This window comes from Oreochromis aureus, linkage group 2 (assembly GCF_013358895.1).
Source record: "Oreochromis aureus strain Israel breed Guangdong linkage group 2, ZZ_aureus, whole genome shotgun sequence".
Taxonomy (NCBI): domain Eukaryota; kingdom Metazoa; phylum Chordata; class Actinopteri; order Cichliformes; family Cichlidae; genus Oreochromis; species Oreochromis aureus.
Window position 1 is genome coordinate 33,793,818 of NC_052943.1, and position 20,898 is coordinate 33,814,715.

At 42.2% G+C, this 20,898-nt stretch overlaps 1 long non-coding RNA gene across 2 annotated transcripts; it reads right to left on the reverse strand.

Moving 5' to 3' along the window:
• Nucleotides 1-866: 866 nt before the first annotated feature.
• Nucleotides 867-13,987, reverse strand: LOC120441084. Of its 2 annotated transcripts, XR_005613759.1 has the most exons (4): nt 13,601-13,987; nt 12,345-12,880; nt 12,133-12,222; nt 867-1,759 (listed from the first exon to the last, which is right to left on the reverse strand). It is a non-coding gene; the product is annotated as an uncharacterized LOC120441084 (long non-coding RNA). The 2 variants fall into 2 exon arrangements; XR_005613758.1 differs by having other exon boundaries at nt 12,133-12,880.
• Nucleotides 13,988-20,898: the final 6,911 nt, after the last annotated feature.

Below are 20,898 nucleotides of genomic sequence, written 5' to 3' on the forward strand. Positions count from 1 at the left end.
CAATGATTAAAATGATTTGATTATGTGATTATTATTAACTGACTGAGCTGTTTGCTTTTCCCTTGCCAAATTGGACATTGCCTTTTTTGGTTCTTTTTATATGTAAAGTTAAAAGTTGTGTATGAACATTAACAGCCACCTTTTTTATTTTAGGTTATTTTATGTTATTCTAGCCTTTAATATTAACAGATCCCTGAGGCCTACTTTCCAGGCCGCTAAAGTAAGTCCTAGCAAATTTCAAATTGCATAGATCATTGGGGGAGCTACTGTTAATGAATGTGGCTGTTGATTGTACCTTACTCAGGGTTGCGAGAGGGGTGCGTCATCAAGCAGTCATCCATAAACATCGCTACACTTTCTGCTGTGAGAACTGCACTACAGCAATTGAGAAAAACTGTAAATATGCCAGTTCTCAGTTTTAATCCTGCATGTTGTCAAAGGATACCCGCTGAGCTCAACTTTACTAAAAAGAATAGACAACACTCTCTTTCCCTCTCACACACACAAACACATTCAACAGTGTGAACATACAGTATAAGAGTTCCTGAAAGAGAATCCTTGAATCCATCCTTCAGACAAGCTGACAGCAAGATGAGGACAGAAGGTGGAGGACGATAGGGAGAGATAATGACACGAAGCACACGATGAATGGAGGGGTAGATTAGAGAGGAGGACAGTAAATTGAAAGTATTGAGTTATTGGGAAAAGAGTGGAGGGTTTAAGAAAGAAGCATCCCCAAGTAAGTCAAGTTGGCAGTCAAAAGAGAAAAGAGACAAAGAGAGGCGAGAAAAAATAGGGTTCAGGGCTGAGGAGTGGAGAGTATGTGGAGAAATGTTAGAGAGGAGATTAGAATCAGAATCCTTTTATTGTCATTAAACCTCAAATGTTCAATGAAATTAGAAGCAACTCCCTGGTAGCAGGATTTAACAATAAAAACAAATCTAAACCTACAAATTATACAATTACAACTATACAAATGTAAAACAGACAGATAAGAGAGAGAATAAAGACATGATGATATATGGTTATACCAAAACTAGAGGGCCAAAGTTGTACAAGGGAGGATAAAAAAATTTGAATCAGAGAAACTTTATCAATCCTAGAGGGAAATGTAGTCGTCATAGCTGCATACATACAACAGACAACAAAGTGATTGTATAAAATGAAGCATAGAAATAGAGATATAAATAAATATATACATAAAAAGACACAAATATTAACATTTATGTTTCTGGGATATTACAGATATTCTAAGTGTACAAGTGTGTAAGTATACTTTGCATATATAGTGACAGTGCTAGCAGTTTTGCCAGAAATCTGTCACTGAGGGTGGTGAGCTTCATGCTGAAAACAGACTCGACCTTCCTGATGAGTTTATTTAGTCTGTTTGCATCCTCTGCCTTGATGCCTGAACCCCAGCACACCACAGCAAAAAGGAGAGTGCTTGCAGTACTGATAAAACAGATGCAATAGCCTGCTGACTAAGTTGAAGGACACTTTTTGCAGGCAACGTCTGTGTTGGCAGACCACTCCAGCTTGTCATCTAGTTGGACTCCCACTTGTAGGATGTGACTATTTCCATATTGGTCCCACCAATGCAGACAGGGGTGGGTGGGGATTTCTTCCTGCCAAAATCCACCACCAACAGCTTTGTTTTGGCCACATTCAGCTGCAGGTGATGAAGCGGTCAATCAGACCTCTGTATTCCTCTTTTTGTCCCATCTCCACTCTCCAGATAATGGTCGTATCATCAGAACTTCTGGAGAAAACAAGTTTATGTGATGTGCTTTAAGTCGACTATATAGATGGTGAAGAGAAATGGGGACAGTGCTGTTCCCTGAGTTAGAACCATTTCAACACATATATGGATTTTATAGAGCTATATAGATGTCAGGGACAGAGGTACTGTTAGTTATCATTGACCTCTTCTCAGAATAGGTGGTAGCACTCCCATGCATAAAACCAGTTGCATATTCACCTCAACAGGCTGCGTGCTGGTGGACACATGCACACTTACTCATAACAGAGTATTGAAATCCAGATTACGAAAAACTATGATGGAAACAAAGAAACCGACACATAACACCAAGTGTTAGTGGTTTAACACCATTTGAAGTAATACAGCTGTTCTCCAGGGAGGACGAAGAAGTGGAAGCACAAACCTTCCATTTTATGAGATAAAACAAAGAAATAACTGCAGCTAACATTTTTCCTCCGAACAACAACACACAGGAGGCGAACTGGTGAAGCCTGGAGACTGGGTCAAAGTGATAAGGAGAAAAACATGATCACAACCCTGGTGGGAAGGCCCATATCAGGTACTGCTCTCCACACTCTGTTTTAAAAATAGTGAAAAATCTGGATACATCTAACACACTGTAAACCTGCCCGACACATAGCATAGTCTCACACTTCCCCAAGAGCAGTCTGTAAATTAGGGATAGTTACCTCCAACTAAGGCTACGTCCACACTAGCCTGAATAAATTTGAAAATGGTGTTTTTGTCTGAAAACGCTCCACGTCCACACTATCGTTTTCACAGAGTTGTACATCTGCATTGAAACGACTGAAAACGCTTACGTTCCAGTACTGTGCATGCGTGAAACACAAGACGATTCGACCTGCCTCATTTCTGTCTGCCGCTTGTTTACTTTCCGGCTCTTTGAAATGTTGCGGCAAAATGTTGAGGAAAAGCACCGAGTTTTTTAAATGGACTAACAATGAGGTGGAGTAGTTGCTGTGAGTAACACAAAAGTACAAAGTTGCAAAAGGTGAAATACTTCCGGTTAAGTGAACGCTGGCGCGACTTGCTGCCGCTACTCACCGGTATCTTTTTATCTTTTATCTTTTTATCTTTTTATCTTTTATTCATATATTCTTTGATACATCTTAACAAATTTTAAACCTTGTCTTCTACTGATACTACTGGCGATCCAGCGAATTTTGCAAGTGCCTGAGTTTTTTGGGTCTAGTTCATCTGCCTGTTTGTTTTGGCCGTTGTCTTCCTCGGAACCGTACACCTGACTGTTTGGACTACCAGACTGTGCGTGATGTGGTCTGGCAGGTTCTGCATTTTGCTCGTGTGGGTCTGGATTTTTATGTCATTGACTTACCGACCTAGTGCTGGATTTCACCAATACTCAGCTGACGAGCTTCTCCGTCTCCGCTTTCACCTGGCTTCTCCACCGCCGGCTGCGCTTCATCTCCACACAGACATCGCCTTCCTCCCTCGCCGAAAGTACATTCACCGGGGCTCTCGCCGTCCTCCACAGAACTCCGACAGGGCTGCTGACCACAGTGTTTTAGCCAGCCTGCCCAGGTTGGCTAACACCTCTGACCAGTCTGACAACACCGTTGTCAACTTCAGCCTCCTTAACATCCGCTCGCTTACGAGCAAGGGTCATCTAATTCGGGATCTACTCACAGATCGTAAGTTTGACTTTTTCTGTTTGACCGAGACGTGGCAACAGCCCAATGACTTTTCGCCGCTCAACGACCCCACCCCCCCGGGGTTTGTTTACACCTGCCAACCTCGTAAGTCCGGCCGTGGTGGAGGTCTCGCGGTAATCTATCGCGAGAACTGGAAAGTCACTCTGTTATCTGTACCTGTCTACAGTTCCTTTGAATCCATTGTTTGTCAACTGTCAGGACCTGTTCCAACTGTCATAGCTGTTATTTACCGCCCTCCAAAGTCTAATTCTGTCTTCACAAGTGACTTTGTTGATCTGTTGACTCACATAGCTACTGTTTCCCCTAATATAATACTCCTGGGAGACTTTAATATTCATATGGATAACAGTGATCATCCTCTCACCAAAGACTTCTCATCCTGCCTCGATAGTTTTAGCTTTAAACAACATATAAACTTTCCTACTCATACTAAGGGCCATACTTTGGACCTAGTTTGTTGCTCTGGACTTACTCCTTTTAACTGCAAAGCTGATGAACTGCTAATTTCTGACCACTTGCTTCTTTCTTTCAATATCAAAATGGCCTTTTCTATAACCAAGAACCTTTGTACCATTTCTTTTCGGAATATTAAGAAAATCAATCCTGATACTCTTTCTTTTGCTTTCTCTAGTCATTTGCATTTTCATAACCTGCTCACCCAAGATGACTTAGTTTCCTATTATAACTCTAGTCTCAGTAGTATTCTAAACTCTGTTGCCCCACTCAAAACCAAATCTGTATCATTCTCTCAGTCAGCACCCTGGTTCGCAGCTGAACTCAGGCTCCTGAAAGCAAAAGGACGACGACTTGAGCGCCTTTATAAGAAAACTGGTCTGAATATCCACAAGGAAATGTTTAATAATCATATTATGTATTATAAGGAGTGTATTAATCAAACAAAATCTGCTTACTACTCCACCATTATCTGTTCAAATGATGACTCAACCAAGATATTGTTTTCACTGTTCAACTCTTCTTTCAGGTCACCAGATTTTTTACCTGCTCACCTTTACTCGTCTTCCTTCTGTGACTCTTTAATGTTATTTTTCATCGAGAAAATTCACAAAATACACCAAGACCTGATTTCCGATGTTCCATTTAGCTCTTCCTGTGTAATTCCTCTCCCATCACACTGTTTTTCTGCTTTCCAGCTCCCCTCGGTTACTGATATTTCAGATTTCATCTGTAAGTCAAAACCTTCTACTTGTCAGCTAGACCCCATTCCTACAGTTTTGGTTAAGGCACGTCTACCTTCTTTGCTTCCCCTCATATCTGCTATCATCTGCTCTTTACTTACCACTGGAACTGTTCCTGCTTCCCTCAAAATTGCCGCCATCACCCCAATATTAAAAAAAACTGGTCTAGATCTCAATTCTGGGATGGCCATTCTGATCCAGTTATTGCTAAACTTGATTGGGGTTTAACACGACTTGGCTCTAAAGTCTCTTGTGGTGGTGTTTCAAAGTTGAAGAAAGGCCCCCATTCCTACAAAACTGCTCAAAGAAGTCCTGCCATTAATTAATTCTTCAATCTTAAATATGATCAACCTATCTCTAATAATCGGCTATGTACCACAGGCCTTCAAGGTGGCTGTAGTTAAACCTTTACTTAAAAAGCATCTCTAGACCCAGCTGTCTTAGCTAATTATAGGCCAATCTCCAACCTTCCTTTCATATCAAACATCCTTGAAAGAGTAGTTGTCAAACAGCTAACAGATCATCTGCAGAGGAATGGCTTATTTGAAGAGTTTCAGTCAGGTTTCAGAGCTCATCACAGCACAGAAACAGCTTTAGTGAAGGTTACAAATGATCTTCTTATGGCCTCTGACAGTGGACTCATCTCTGTGCTTGTCCTGCTAGACCTCAGTGCAGCGTTCGATACTGTTGACCATAATATCCTATTAGAGCGATTAGAACATGCTGTAGGTATTACAGGTACTGCACTGCAGTGGTTTGTATCATATCTATCTAATAGACTCCAATTTGTGCATGTAAATGGAGAGTCCTCTTCACACACTAAAGTCAATTATGGTGTTCCACAGGGTTCAGTGCTAGGACCAATTCTGTTTACATTATACATGCTTCCCTTAGGCAGCATCATTAGAAGACATAGCATAAATTTTCACTGCTATGCAGATGACACGCAGCTCTATCTATCCATGAAGCCAGGTAACACACACCAATTAGTTAAACTGCAGGAATGTCTTAAAGACATAAAGACCTGGATGGCCGCTAACTTTCTGCTTCTTAATTCAGATAAAACTGAGGTTATTGTACTCGGCCCTGAAAATCTTAGAAATATGGTATCTAACCAGATTCTTACTCTGGATGGCATTACCTTGGCCTCCAGTAACACTGTGAGGAACCTTGGAGTCATTTTTGACCAGGACATGTCCTTCAACGCACATATTAAACAAATGTGTAAGACTGCTTTCTTCCATTTGCGCAACATCTCTAAAATTAGAAATATCCTGTCTCAGAGTGATGCTGAAAAACTAGTTCATGCATTTATTACTTCCAGGCTGGACTACTGTAATTCTTTATTATCAGGATGTCCTAAAAACTCACTGAAAAGTCTTCAGCTGATCCAAAATGCTGCAGCAAGAGTCCTGACAGGGACTAGAAAGAGAGAGCATATTTCTCCTGTTTTGGCTTCCCTTCATTGGCTTCCTGTTAAATCCAGAATTGGATTCAAAATCCTGCTCCTCACATACAAGGTCTTAAATAATCAGGCCCCATCTTATCTTAATGACCTTGTGGTACCATATCACCCTATTAGAGCACTTCATTCTCGCTCTGCAGGCTTATTTGTTGTTCCTAGAGTATTTAAAAGTAGAATGGGAGGCAGAGCCTTCAGTTTTCAGGCCCCTCTTCTGTGGAACCAGCTTCCAGTTTGGATTCAGGAGACAGACACTATCTCTACTTTCAAGATTAGGCTTAAAACTTTCCTTTTTGCTAAAGCATATAGTTAGGGCTGGACCAGGTGACCCTGAATCCTCCCTTAGTTATGCTGCAATAGACGTAGGCTGCCGGGGATTCCCATGATGCATTGAGTTTTTCCTTTCCAGTCACCTTTCTCACTCACTATGTGTTAATAGACCTCTCTGCATCGAATCATATCTGTTATTAATCTCTGTCTCTCTTCCACAGCATGTCTTTATCCTGTTTTCCTTCTTTCACCCCAACCGGTCACAGCAGATGGCCCCGCCCCTTTTAACAGGTTTCTTCCTGTTAAAAGGGAGTTTTTCCTTCCCACTGTCGCCAAAGTGCTTACTCATAGGGGGTCATATGATTGTTGGGTTTTTCTCTGTATTTATTATTGTCCTATCTACTGTACAATATAAAGCGCCTTGAGGCGACTTTTGTTGTGATTTGGGGCTATATAAATAAAATTGAATTGAATTGAATTTAATAATTTTGAGAATTTTCGTCCTATTTCCAATCTACCATTCCTTTCTAAAATTCTTGAGAAAATAGTTGCCACACAACTCCACTCACATTTAACTAATAATAATCTGTATGAACAGTTCCAGTCTGGTTTTCGCCCCTCCCATAGCACTGAAACAGCACTTATAAAAATAACCAATGATCTTCTTATGGAAGCTGACTCCGGCTTACTTTCCATTCTTATTTTCCTCGATCTGAGCGCTGCCTTCGACACTATTTCTCACTCCATTCTTCTCAGTAGGCTAGCCTCCATTGGTCTCTCCCATACTCCACTAGCCTGGTTTAAATCATACCTGTCTGATCGCACTCAGTTCATTCAACTCAAATCCTTTACTTCTCAGCCCTTTCCTCTGACCACTGGCGTGCCCCAGGGATCTGTCCTGGGGCCCCTTCTTTTCATTATCTACCTTCTACCACTTGGACACATTCTCCGTAAATACAATATCCATTTTCACTGTTATGCCGATGACACCCAGCTTTATCTGTCCACTAAACCTCATTCTGCTCTTCCCCCATCTTCCCTCACCCTCTGCTTAGCTGAACTAAATTCATGGTTCTCTTCTAATTTTCTCAAACTCAATAGTAATAAATCCGAGCTCCTCTTGGTAGGCACTAAATCAACATTATCCAGAACCAACAGTTTCTCTATTACTATCTATAACTCGCTGGTCTCCGTTTCGTCCTCTGTGAAAAGCTTCGGTGTCATCCTCGACAGTACTCTATCTTTCAATTCACACATTAATAATGTTACTCGGTCTGCATATTTTCAATTGCGCAACATTAATCGTCTCCGTCCTTTTCTCACCCCACATGCCACTGCCATTCTTGTCCATAGCCTTGTTACTTCCCGGATTGATTAGCAGCTTCATTACGTCCTGGTCAAATATCGTATCAATTTCAAAATACTCTTGTACACATTTAAAGCTATTCATCATCTCTCTCCTCCATATCTCTCTGATCTGGTTAACATCACCGCCCCATCTCGTTGTCTGAGATCTTCTTCTTCCCTTTCACTCTCTGTCCCCCCCCCCCGTCTTGTCACCATGGGGAGCAGGGCTTCCAGCTGCTCTTTCTCTCTCTTTAAGTCCCAACTCAAAACCCACTTGTTCAAAATAGCTTATCCCACATAACCTCTCCATTCGAGTATTTTAAATTTGTTTATGTCTTATGCTTTTATGATTGTGTAAACTCCTTGCTTTTATCTTGCTTTTTACTCTACTGTGTACAGTGACCTTGAGTGTTTTGAAAGGCGCTTTCAAATAAAATTTATTATTATTATTATTATTAAAAGCGAGTGAGAATTAAAGAATTTGAAGAAAATCTGGAGCATGTACAAACTGATATTAATCTTTAATAGGGCTGTCAAAATTGAGAGCAAACAAAACAACTGATGTGTAATGCCCTCCACCATCTTAGTTTAATTGGTCACATGACTGCATCACATGACTAAAATGTGTCATTGTTTTCGGGTTTGCTGTCCACAGTGCGACGCGAAAACGGTGTTTTCAAATGTATGCGCTTTGGAGAGCGTTTTCAAAACGCTGCATTTTCCTTGACCGAAAACGCCGTCTCAGTGTGGACAGGAGGCCAAAATGGAGAGAAACAGATGCGAAAAAGTATTAGTGTTGACATGGCCTAAAGGGGGACTGGAAAGTCTGGCTACAAATCTGGCTGCATCCAATAGGGAGCGATGGTCTCAACACCAGTGACGATGTCCAAAACGGGACCCCTGGTTAGGGAGGAATAGGGAGGGATTAAGAAATGATGGTCACAACTACAGAGACTGGGTGCAGGATGAGAAGTACATTCCTCCTGAACATCTGGGGTGGTGTCAAAAGTCAGCCAGATGTTATTGTGACGTATTGGATCTCATAGTGGCCAATACAGGCCATGATTTGGGGTACATGTTGAGACACATAATAAAGGGTGACCTCACTACTGTTAATAGAAGAGGCCAAGAACATAAGATCATAATATCTCTGAAAAATAAAGAGCTCAGTGATTCAGAGCTTTAGCCATTAGGCATTAGGCATCAGACCCACTGACATTGGTTAATACAGCAGTACTTTGACTGGCACAGACTCTACATCTGCACCTCAAACAAACACTCCAATGCAGTAACAACCCTAAACATACACATACTAAGGAGGTATTAGAGATAGAAACAGCTACACAGACAAAAATGAGGGGTTAGATTGGATGTTTTGGACTAAGATAATGTCTGTAGGTGTGTGACATGCTTTTACTAGACCAACAGTAGTCACATCACCATTTTAACCAACATTAGAGAATAACTCAGTTAGCCCAGTATGTATGCTGTTCAGAATCACTTTGCTGCCCCTGAATGATACCTGTAAAGCTCTGTGTTATCTGTACCCACCTGTAAAACCACAAGTCCCTCCCAATGTTAAATTCTACCCGGGGAATTACACCTGTTTTTATGGGAATAGGCAAGGTGGGGACCTGCGCGACTGGTTTAACATGACCTATTACATTACACAAGCCACTAGCCCTTACCACAATGACTGGTTTGTATTAAATCCAGTTCTTTGTATTCTTTAACGGCCAAGAAAAACACGGCTCAAAGTGGTCTAACTCAAAAATGATCTTTAATTTTACATATTCCGGGATATGAAGACTGAGCACACAGTCTGAGCAAAAGCTCAAATCTGAAATCATTAGAAGCCAGCATGGTTATATATATTGTTCCGCTGCACGTCACGCACTCAGTTTACTTAGTTCCTCTTTTTGTGTCTGATTTATTAATATGCCTGTGCACTGAAACTTCCTGTGCAGCTTGCAATAACTTCCTCTTTCTAAAGTCTGTTGCCAGGGCAACCTGTCTGAACTTAGTTTCACTCTGTGTCTGCTCCTAATATACTACAAAAACATGAAGTTCCTGTCTGCCTGTGACCTGGTCAAGTCTCATAAAACAATCTAATCAGCAAATAAGCATTAAGAATATATATTTAAATCTCAACATTTGTTAACCATACCACTGGAAGGGCTAATGTGTGATGAATTTGTGGGGATTGAAGGCTGAAAGTTAAACTCCTTCCTGATTGGAAAGGAACCTGTGCACCAGTTTTGCCTTTTAAAATGTTCACCTTCTCGGACTTTAAGCAACTAACCAAAGCCATAAAGAAAAAACAAAAAACGTGAGTTAATATCCCTAGGCTCTGGAGGTGTGTTTGTGGACATAACTGGTGTTCAGTGAGGAGTGCCCAACAAATATGAAACTAGAAGTCAAATAGCTGTGGGGTTTGAATCAGCCATTTTTTGGTGACCATAACATTGATTAAAAATGGAGATTGGATCCATTATCTCTACCACAACCAACAAAAATTGCTAAATCACACCTGGGATGCTGTGAAGGGGCTTTCTGAACAACTGCATGCAACTTCTGTGATGGCTTAGGAGACTAGATTGGCTTTGGCAGAAAGGGGTGGAGTATGTAGAATGTTCAAAGCTACCTGTTGAATATTTATCCCTAATAACACTGCACCTGATGGAACAGTTACCCAAGCATTAGAAGGGTTCACTGCCCTTGCCAGCCCTATGCTTACTATTGGCATTATGCTGTAGAACGCCATTTAACTAAACTGTATTCTTTGAAGGAATATGCAGGTAGGTCACGTCTGTCCCATGGATGAGTGTGGATTGGTTCACATAAGTAAAAGATGTATAAAAAGACTTGGCAGAAACCCCCCCAACCCCCAGTGAGCACTTACATAAACTTGGTGAATAGACGTGTGAAACTCACTGTTCTCTGTATCTCACTTTATAAAGAAAGTTTTCTAACAATTCACCTCTTTTAATGTCTGAATTCTTTGAAGCCCCAAAGGATCTTCCAAATAATAAAGTTTGTGTATTACTTAATTTTTAGATCAAAGTAGTTTATATAGAATGGTCAGATACAGATACAGCTTTGTCTGCCTATGTGCCTTTGAGGTGGCATGGGGTGGTCTTGGGGACTGCAGGTATCTTCCTGGGAGCTGGAGCCCTACAGCTGTGGCTGTGTGTTTGCCTTGCGCTACATCCACACTAATACTTTTTTGTTTGAAAAAGCATTGTTTTCTCTCTGTTTTGGCCTCCCATCCACACTGAGATGCCGTTTTCGCTCAAGGAAAATGCAGCGTATTCAAAACGCTCTTGAAAACGCATACATTTGAAAACGGTGCTTTTGCGTCGCAGTGTGGACAGCAAAAACTGAGATTTTTAAAAAACAATGACGCATGTTAGTCATATGATGCAGTCATGTGACCAATTAAACCGAGATAGCGGAGGGCATCATACACCAGTTGTTTTGTTTGCTCTCAGTTTTGACAGCCCTATTAAAGATTAATATCAGTTTATACATGCTTCAGATAGCTTTTCTTCAAATTCTTTAACTGTCATTTGCTTTTGCAACTTTGTACTTTTGTGTTACTCGCAGCAACAACTCCACCTCATTGTCAGTCCATTTAAAAATCCCGGTGCTTTTCCTCGACATTTTGCCGCGACATTTCAAAGAGCCGGACAGTAAATAAGGCAGGTTGAATCGTCTTGTGTTTCATGCATGTGCAGTACTGGAACGTAAGCGTTTTCAGCCGTTTCAATGTGCATGCGCAACTCTGTGAAAACGACTGAAAACGCTAGTGTGGACATGGAGGATTTCTGGACGAAAATGCCATTTTCAAATCTATCCGGGCTAGTGTGGACGTAGCCTTAGTTGGTGGTGGTGGGGCCACTAAGGCATGAAGTATGAAAAAAAGACAAAGACACTGCTGTCTGTCTCTATTGTGGGTGGCTGTACCTGAGAAGGTAGAGCAGTTCATCTGCTAATTGGGAGGTTGGTGGTTCAATCTCTGGCTACTCCAGTCTCTATAAGTAGTACAACACCAGAGGTGAGATTTCTATAAGTTATATCTTAAATGTTTGTTCCAATAGTCTCCCAGAATCATTAAAAAGGAAAGATGGAAGCACATCAGTGGGATAAGATGCTGACTCGGGCTTAATGACAAGTTAATTAAACAGCGATGATGTGCCTTGGCACACGGCTTGGCATTATGACAGGGTAAAGATATGTTGAATAAAACAGGCATGTGATCGAAGAAGATTGTATCAGATATTTCAACATTAAAAACAGGAATATCACAAGATATAACCAGATCTAGATTGTGTCCTTGCTCTTGCATGGGAGTCATTATAAATTATAAAAAATTAAAGCTTCGATAAGATTTATAAAATCTTTTACCAGAGGGTTAGAAGGACAGCTCTCATTCTGCATGCATGCATTCTTCTGTCATTCGTGCGATGCCACCATGGCTCCCCTTGCATCAGCGCCCTGTAAATACACAAATAGGGGCCAGAACAATTGTCCCGGAAGAGGCCCTGGCTTATGGCCATGGCAACCCTTTCCCAAAACGGCTGCACCCGGCATACGACAGTGGGGAAAGCGTTACTCACGTATGCAGGCAGACGTACACCTCTGCCTGGTGGTCGATTGCACGCAGCATCTCCCGCTGTCGCCCTTCTAGCTGTTGGAACTGGGTCACCATGTTACGCATGCCGGGGTCCTTCTTTTTCACCTGGCCTTCTTGCGTTCCTCTTCATGTCTGGGGCCTCTCTCCTCCAGTGCTCAGCTAGCTTCCTTTAATAGGTCTTTAGACAGCTGATAGGCCACCTCTGGACACACCGATGCCTATGCAGGTGATCCCTATCAGCTAATTTGTCCCATGCACAGCCAATTCACAGTGAATTAAAACGACAGAATAAAATCATGCAAATAAAAACTACACTCATAAATAAACACTAAAAATCTGAATAAAACCAATATAAAAGATAAATACAAATTTCTACTGTGTGACACACTCATCCCCATCATGATAAAGGGATTCGACAGGCTTGTCAGGAGGCAATTTAAGCCAAGCCAGTTTGCCGATCACACCAACCGGTCAGCAGATGACGCCATCGCCACCACCCTACATCTGGTTCTCACCCACCTGTAAAATAAAGACACATATGCGTATAAATGATGACACTGGACGCAGCGCTTTCGGGTGATGTTCACCAGCTTTACTTCGTAACCCGGAAGTTCCCCCCCACACAGTCTTATGAGAACAGTAGTCTAACGCTACAGACATACTTCATAATGACTCAAACAGCTCACAAGAACAGAAATGCGGAGCATCATCAAACGTGAAAATTATACATGTATAATTGAAGAGTTGAAACTTGATTCAGAGTTAATGTAAGTTTGGACTGTTAATTGCAAGTGTCGGGAGCCACTTTTGTTTGTAGGGGAGTGTGTGGCACACCCAAAATGCATGGCCACTTTTGTGTTAATCATCTAATTTAATTTATTTAATTTGTTTATTTGTTATTTTCTGTGACTATGAATATTCAAAATGACTTTGGTAACATGACCAATTTATGCAGTATATTATTTTGTCACATGGACTGTACAGAAGGAGAGAAAAAATGGAGCAACACCTCAGGTGGAACTATTATTTCAAGGCAGGTGCACCCCAGTTGCTTTAGGGGGATGGACTTCCGCCCACTATTCAGATGCAATCTGAGAGGCAAACCGAGTGCGCTGTGTCTTCATTGCTCCTGAACTTTACCTGTATTTGCAGGTTAGTACTTGGTAAAAAATACTACCACTGTTTGTTACTTAGCAATGTTTCATCTCCATGCTAAGTTGTAAAGAAGTAAGACAGTACCTGTAACACTTGTGGGCACAGCCCCGCGTTTGACCCGCATCAGTGTGAGACAGCGGGGTCAGGCTGCGCAGGCGCTAGCAGAAACGTCACGGTAATGTTTTTGTACTGTGGGTTGTAGCGCCCAGAGCATTGTCTTGCAGGAAGGTCATGCATATAGATTTATTTTCTTTTCATTATGAAGGTTGGTACTCCCGCACACTTTACTATTTTATATAAAGTTTATGATACAAAGATGTTTTATTGCTTAAGTGTCATTGATGTTTGAAAAGTATAAAGCTGTTTAATATGTGAGTGTTAATGACATGTGAAGTAGAAGGAAGTTGCCCATGTTATGCAAAAGTGAGTTTCATCTTCAGTGTGCTGTAAATGATGTGTGTTTATTTTTGCTCAATTTCAGTATTCAGAACCGGTACAGTTGTCCACTTTAACTTCAACCAGATAAGAGTGTTGTTTGCTTTAGATACAGTTGAATATTGCTGTAGATTCACTGTAGATTACAGTGACTTTCAATTGCTTAAGCAAGAACGTATGTACTTGTGTTTTGCTTTCACTGAGCGATCACATTAAGCACATGTAAAATAGTGGAAAGTGTAGAGTGTGAATGCATTTATTTTTCTACTTGTGACTTTGGGAAATGGACAGATATGGACACTGGGACTGAAAAAGTCATGCGCACATGGATGTTGTTAATGTTGTTCATGTTTATTGAAACTTGAATAAGACATGCAATCTGAGAGGCAAACCGAGTGCGCTGTGTCTTCATTGCTCCTGAACTTTACCTGTATTTGCAGGGATTTCATCTTTGTTATTGTGGCACCATTCCTGGGGCCCGTAACATACACATCCTTCATTTGTTCACTTACATTTAAACGAAACACATTATTGTAAACATCTCTAACAGCCTAACCCCTCATTAAATAGGGCATGAATGGATAACTTCAGAGAATTACACATCCAGTCTTTCAGGGGTCTACCAGATCTGGTTATAGTCCCTGTTGGTCTGAGGTGGCTCCTATTTCTCCTCAGAAAACCCCTGTCTGTCTCTACCACATAAGATCTGGGAGCATTGGTAGGTCCAACTACTGCTCCAGTAGTTCCTTCAGTGGTAATCCACACTTTCTGTCCTGACGATAGTTCCGGAAGCGGTCTGACTCTGTCTGCGGTTGTAGTGTTTTGCCTGCTCACGCCTCCCCTCCTCATCTTTATTGCGAAAAGCCTGTAAGTCGGGCCACTTTGGCACCAGCTTTGCCGCAGCTTGTGGCAGTGAGGTACGCAGGTGTCGCCCCATAAGCAACTGCGCCGGCGAGAGCCCATGTTCCAGTGGGATGGCCATGTACACTAGCAGTGCTCTGTTGTAGTCACAGTCCTTTTCCCACAAGTCTTTAATGGTACGCACAGCGTGTTCTGCCTCCCCATTGGCTTGGGGGTACCTAGGGCTGCTCGTTTCATGTATGAACTGGTACTCTTTGGCAAAGTGCTTGAACTGTTCTGATGAAAATTGCGGCCCGTTATCCGATACCACAGTCTCTGCAACTCCATGTCTTGCAAAGGCCTCTTTTAAAGCATTAATAGTGACCTCTGCTGTTGTGTGTCTCAGTTCAGCTATCTTAATGTACCTTGAGAAAAAAATCAATAATCAGCAGGAAATGCTTCTTTGACCACTCGAACAGATCCATGCCGACTTTTTGCCATGGGCGGTCAGGAACAGGAGTTGCCAACATTGGTTCACGGTAGAGCTGGGCGATATGACCCAAAATTCATATCTCGATATTTTTTAGCTGGATGGCGCTATAAGATATATATCTCGATATTTTTTTAAAGCCATAAAGTAAGAACAAAAAGAGAGTTCTTAGTCAAAGCTGTGTCCCAGATGTCACACAGGCACTTTTATTAACATACAGCATAGATGTACATGAAAAAAAACTACTCAAAAATAAATTATGAGCATTTATTAAATAATGATGCTCTATAAATAAAAGAAAACTATGTTGTTTTGTGCATAATAAAGAGCTCACAATTGTGCAGTCAAAATGTAAACTAAAAGACGCTGAGCATAATAACATAGACAGATTTCACAGCTGCTCTGTTCCCAACTTCTACTGCGTGACTGACAGCCTGGAGTTTGAAATCCGCTTCGTAACCATGTCTCTGAACAGGAGCCATTTATGGTCCTTATACACACACAATACGGTAATATTACGTTGAAGCACAGTATGTATCACTCCGCGAGGCTCCTCGGTAGCCGTAATGCTCCAACAATCCATCAAGCGGTGCAGCTCCGTAGCTTAGCAAAGTCGGACTAAAACATTTTTTGACAGATTGCTGAGCGCTGTGTATCACATAAAATCGGTTCGTGGTCATCAAGCACAACCAGAATTCATACAAAAGGCACGCAGTCAACTTTTGAGAAAATGAAAGGATTTCAGGCCGTGCATGGCGTTAGCATGGTTAGCTCGTTAGCGTGGCTAGCTCGTTAACACGTTGACGCCGTCCAGCCCCACGCATGGGGCGATGCGCAGTAACTCATTAACGGAGATTTGCCGTGTCCATCTTGTCGCTGCCTGCAGGTGAAGCGATGGGGGAGGAGGGGGAGTTGTGTTCAGTGAAGGAGAGGCGAGGTCGAGTAACGTTGTGTAGAGACAAAAGTGGACGAAAGAGAGGCAAACTTGCGGCTCCGCAACTATAATTATAACGTAACATAGACTATAGCGGTATAAAGGATATTGTCACATCTTATATCTCGTATAAAAATATATCGATATTTTTTTAAAAATCGATATATCGCCCAGCTCTAGTTCACGGCACTGTAACCTATGCTTTTGACATGTTTCGCACCTGTCTACCATCTGACGTATTTGAGTTGAGATGCCCGGCCACCACATCGACTCTTTTGCTCTGGCCCTGCATTTTGAAACGCCCTGGTGGCCTTCATGCAAACGTGACAAAAACTCTGCTCTCATTTGAGGTGGTATCACAAGTCTCTCCCCTTTCATAAGAAGACCTCGGTGACAAGGTTCTTCCCTGGAACATGGACAATGGTGAAAGTAAAGTGCAGCAGCCTGAGGATGCGTGGAGGTAGGTCGTCCAAGCCTCTAGTGCTGAGAAGAGGGACCAGGGGTTTGTGATCTGTGATTAGAGTGAACTGTAGGCCCATGAGGTAAGATGACAGTCGTTCACATGCCCATGTTACAGTGAGCGCCTCCTCTTCTATCTGCGTGTAGCATTTCTCTGTGTCTGTGAGACCTCTTGAGATATATGTGACTGGTCGCCAGGAGTTGTCAGACTGTTTCTGGGTGAGAACAGCCCCGATACCGTATGACGATGCATCTGCAGCGACTCGTGTATCTGCTGAGTTGGAGTACTGAGCGAGCACTTCTGGAGAGCTTAATATCCCTTTTAGTCTCTGAAACGCTGTTTCCTGTGGCTCCGCCCACATCCACTCGTTTCTGTCTTTTAGCAGTTCCTTTAATGGTGTGGTGATTGTGGCTAGTCGTGGCATGAACTTGGCAAGATAGTTGGCCATGCCCATGAGACGGCGCACATCTTCCACACTCTGAGGCTGTGGCAGCTGCTGGATTGCTGTTACCTTGCAGAGCAGCTATCTGAACACTACTCCAACAGAGGTCGATTATCTTGTTAATAATTTTACCTCCTCACTACGTACGACTCTGGATACTGTAGCTCCTGTGAAAACTAAGGCCTCAAATCCGAAGTACCTGACTCCGTGGTATAATTCTCAAACACGTAGCCTAAAGCAGATAACTCGTAAGCTGGAGAGGAAATGGCGTGTCACAAATTTAGAGGATCATCATTTAGCCTGGAGAAATAGTTTGCTACTTTATAAGAAAGCCCTCCGCAAAGCCAGAACATCTTACTATTCGTCACTGATTGAAGAAAATAAGAACAACCCCAGGTTTCCCTTCAGCACTGTAGCCAGGCTGACAAAAAGTCAGAGCTCTACTGAGCCAACAATCCCTTTAACGTTAACTAGTAATGACTTCATGAACTTCTTCACAAATAAAATTTTTATCATTAGAGAAAAATTACCAATAATCATCCCACAGATGTAATATTATCTACAGCTACTTTTAGTACCATCAATGTTAAGTTAGACTCTTTTCTCCAATTGATCTTTCTGAGTTAACTTCAATAATTAATTCCTCCAAACCATCAACGTGTCTTTTAGACCCCATTCCTACAAAACTGCTCAAAGAAGTCCTGCCATTAATTAATGCTTCAATCTTAAATATGATCAACCTATCTCTAATAATCGGCTATGTACCACAGGCCTTCAAGGTGGCTGTAGTTAAACCTTTACTCAAAAAGCATCTCTAGACCCAGCTGTCTTAGCTAATTATAGGCCAATCTCCAACCTTCCTTTTATATCAAAAATCCTTGAAAGAGTAGTTGTCAAACAGCTAACAGATCATCTGCAGAGGAATGGCTTATTTGAAGCGTTTCAGTCAGGTTTCAGAGCTCATCACAGCACAGAAACAGCTTTAGTGAAGGTTACAAATGATCTTCTTATGGCCTCTGACAGTGGACTCATCTCTGTGCTTGTCCTGCTAGACCTCAGTGCAGCGTTCGATACTGTTGATCATAATATCCTATTAGAGCGATTAGAACATGCTGTAGGTATTACAGGTACTGCACTGCAGTGGTTTGTATCATATCTATCTAATAGACTCCAATTTGTTCAAGTAAATGGAGAGTCCTCTTCACACACTAAGGTCAATTATGGTGTTCCACAGGGTTCAGTGCTAGGACCAATTCTATTTACATTATACATGCTTCCTTAGGCAGCATCATTAGAAGACATAGCATAAATTTTCACTGCTATGCAGATGACACGCAGCTCTATCTGTCCATGAAGCCAGGTAACACACACCAATTAGTTAAACTGCAGGAATGTCTTAAAGACATAAAGACCTGGATGGCCGCTAACTTTCTGCTTCTTAATTCAGATCAAACTGAGGTTATTGTACTCGGCCCTGAAAATCTTAGAAATATGGTATCTAAGCAGATTCTTACTGTGGATGGCATTACCTTGGCCTCCAGTAACACTGTGAGGAACCTTGAGTCATTTTGACCAGGACATGTCCTTCAATGCACATATTAAACAAATATGTAAGACTGCTTTCTTCCATTTGCGCAACATCTCTAAAATTAGAAATATCCTGTCTCAGAGTGATGCTGAAAAACTAGTTCATGCATTTATTACTTCCAGGCTGGACTACTGTAATTCATTATTATCAGGATGTCCTAAAACTCACTGAAAAGCCTTCAGCTGATCCAAAATGCTGCAGCAAGGGTACTGACAGGGACTAGAAAGAGAGCATATTTCTCCTGTTTTGGCTTCCTTCATTGGCTTCCTGTTAAATCCAGAATTGAATTCAAAATCCTGCTCCTCACATACAAGGTCTTAAATAATCAGGCCCCATCTTATCTTAATGACCTTGTAGTACCATATCACCCTATTAGAGCACTTCGCTCTCGCTCTGCAGGCCTACTTGTTGTTCCTAGAGTATTTAAAAGTAGAATGGGAGGCAGAGCCTTCAGTTTTCAGGCCCCTCTTCTGTGGAACCAGCTTCCAGTTTGGATTCGAGAGACAGACACTATCTCTACTTTCAAGATTAGGCTTAAAACTTTCCTTTTGCTAAAGCATATAGTTAGGGCTGGACCAGGTGACCCTGAATCCTCCCTTAGTTATGCTGCAATAGACGTGAGCTGCCGGGGATTCCCATGATGCATTGAGTTTTTCCTTCCAGTCACCTTTCTCACTCACTATGTGTTAATAGACCTCTCTGCATCGAATCATATCTGTTATTAACCTCTGTCTCTCTTCCACATCATGTCTTTATCCTGTTTTTCTTCTTTCACCCCAACCGGTCGCAGCAGATGGCTGCCCCTCCCTGAGCCTGGTTCTGCCGGAGGTTTCTTCCTGTTAAAAGGGAGTTTTTCCTTCCCACTGTCGCCAAAGTGCTTGCTCATAGGGGGTCATATGATTGTTGGGTTTTTCTCTGTATTTATTATTGTGCTATCTACTGTACAATATAAAGCGCCTTGAGGCGACTTTTGTTGTGATTTGGCGCTATATAAATAAAATTGAATTGAATTGAATTGAATTGTTGGGATCAGCCTCAATGCCTTTTGCTGACACCTTGTGTGCCACAAAGATTATTTGACTTTTAGCAAACTCACACTTCTCATTCAGAGTGAGACCTTCCTTCTGAAACTTTTGGAGCACACAGTGCAACCTCTGGTCATGCTCTTGTCTGTCTCTGCCATATACAAGCACATCGTCGCTGTGACAAATCACACCTTCAAAATCTTCCAGCATTTGTGACATTCGCCTTTGGAAATGTTCCGGCGCCGATGCAATGCCAGAAGGAAGGCGGTTGAACTGAAACCTTCCAAAAGGTGTGATGAAAGTAGTGAGCGGCCTCGACTCTGGCGTGAGCGGAATTTGCCAGAATCCAGACCAGGCGTCGAGCTTTGTGAACACTTTAGCATCTTTCATCATCGCAAGTGTTTGATCTACTGCTGGGAGGATGTGCCTTTCTCTTTTGACTATTGTGTTCAGGGGTGTGAAGTCCACACATATTCTGGGTGGCTTTCCTGCTGGTCTGGGGATCACTACCATGCCTGAACACCACTCTGTAGGCTCAGTGACTTTGGAAATAACTCCCATTTCTTCCATTCTGTGCAGCTCGTTTCTCACTGCATCTCTGAGGGGAAGAGGAACACGTCTTGGGGCGGATAAGGCTATTGGTACAGCTCCTTGCTCTAACTCAATGTGGTAAGACTCCTTCAGCATGCCTAAACCTTTAAAAACATCTGGGTATCCTGACCTGAAATCTGTCACCGATTTCGTTACTGTGCTTACTCTGTACACAAGACCCAGAGCCTCACACGCTGCCCTGCTTAGTAGTGGCTGTACTAGACCTGACACAAGGTAGACGTCTTGAGAAACACTGCGCCCTTTCACTGCTAGCTGTGCCTCGAAGCAGCCTTTAACATTGAGTGGGCTACTGCCTGGCCCTAGTAACTTCTTTCTGGGTCTCTGCAGCTTACCATCTCTGTCTGGACTGCACAAACCCTCTGGAATAGACGTAAAATCCGCCCCTGTGTCGAGTTTAAAATATACATTTTCCCCATTTAACTTGACCTTTTGCACCCAGGGCTGTGACCTCTCAGTCCCTACTTCTCCCAAGAACACACAATCCTCGCTGTCTGTATCTTGATTTTCTGTCACTTCGCGTAGCGCTGCAGTTTCACTACTGCGACAGACCACAGCA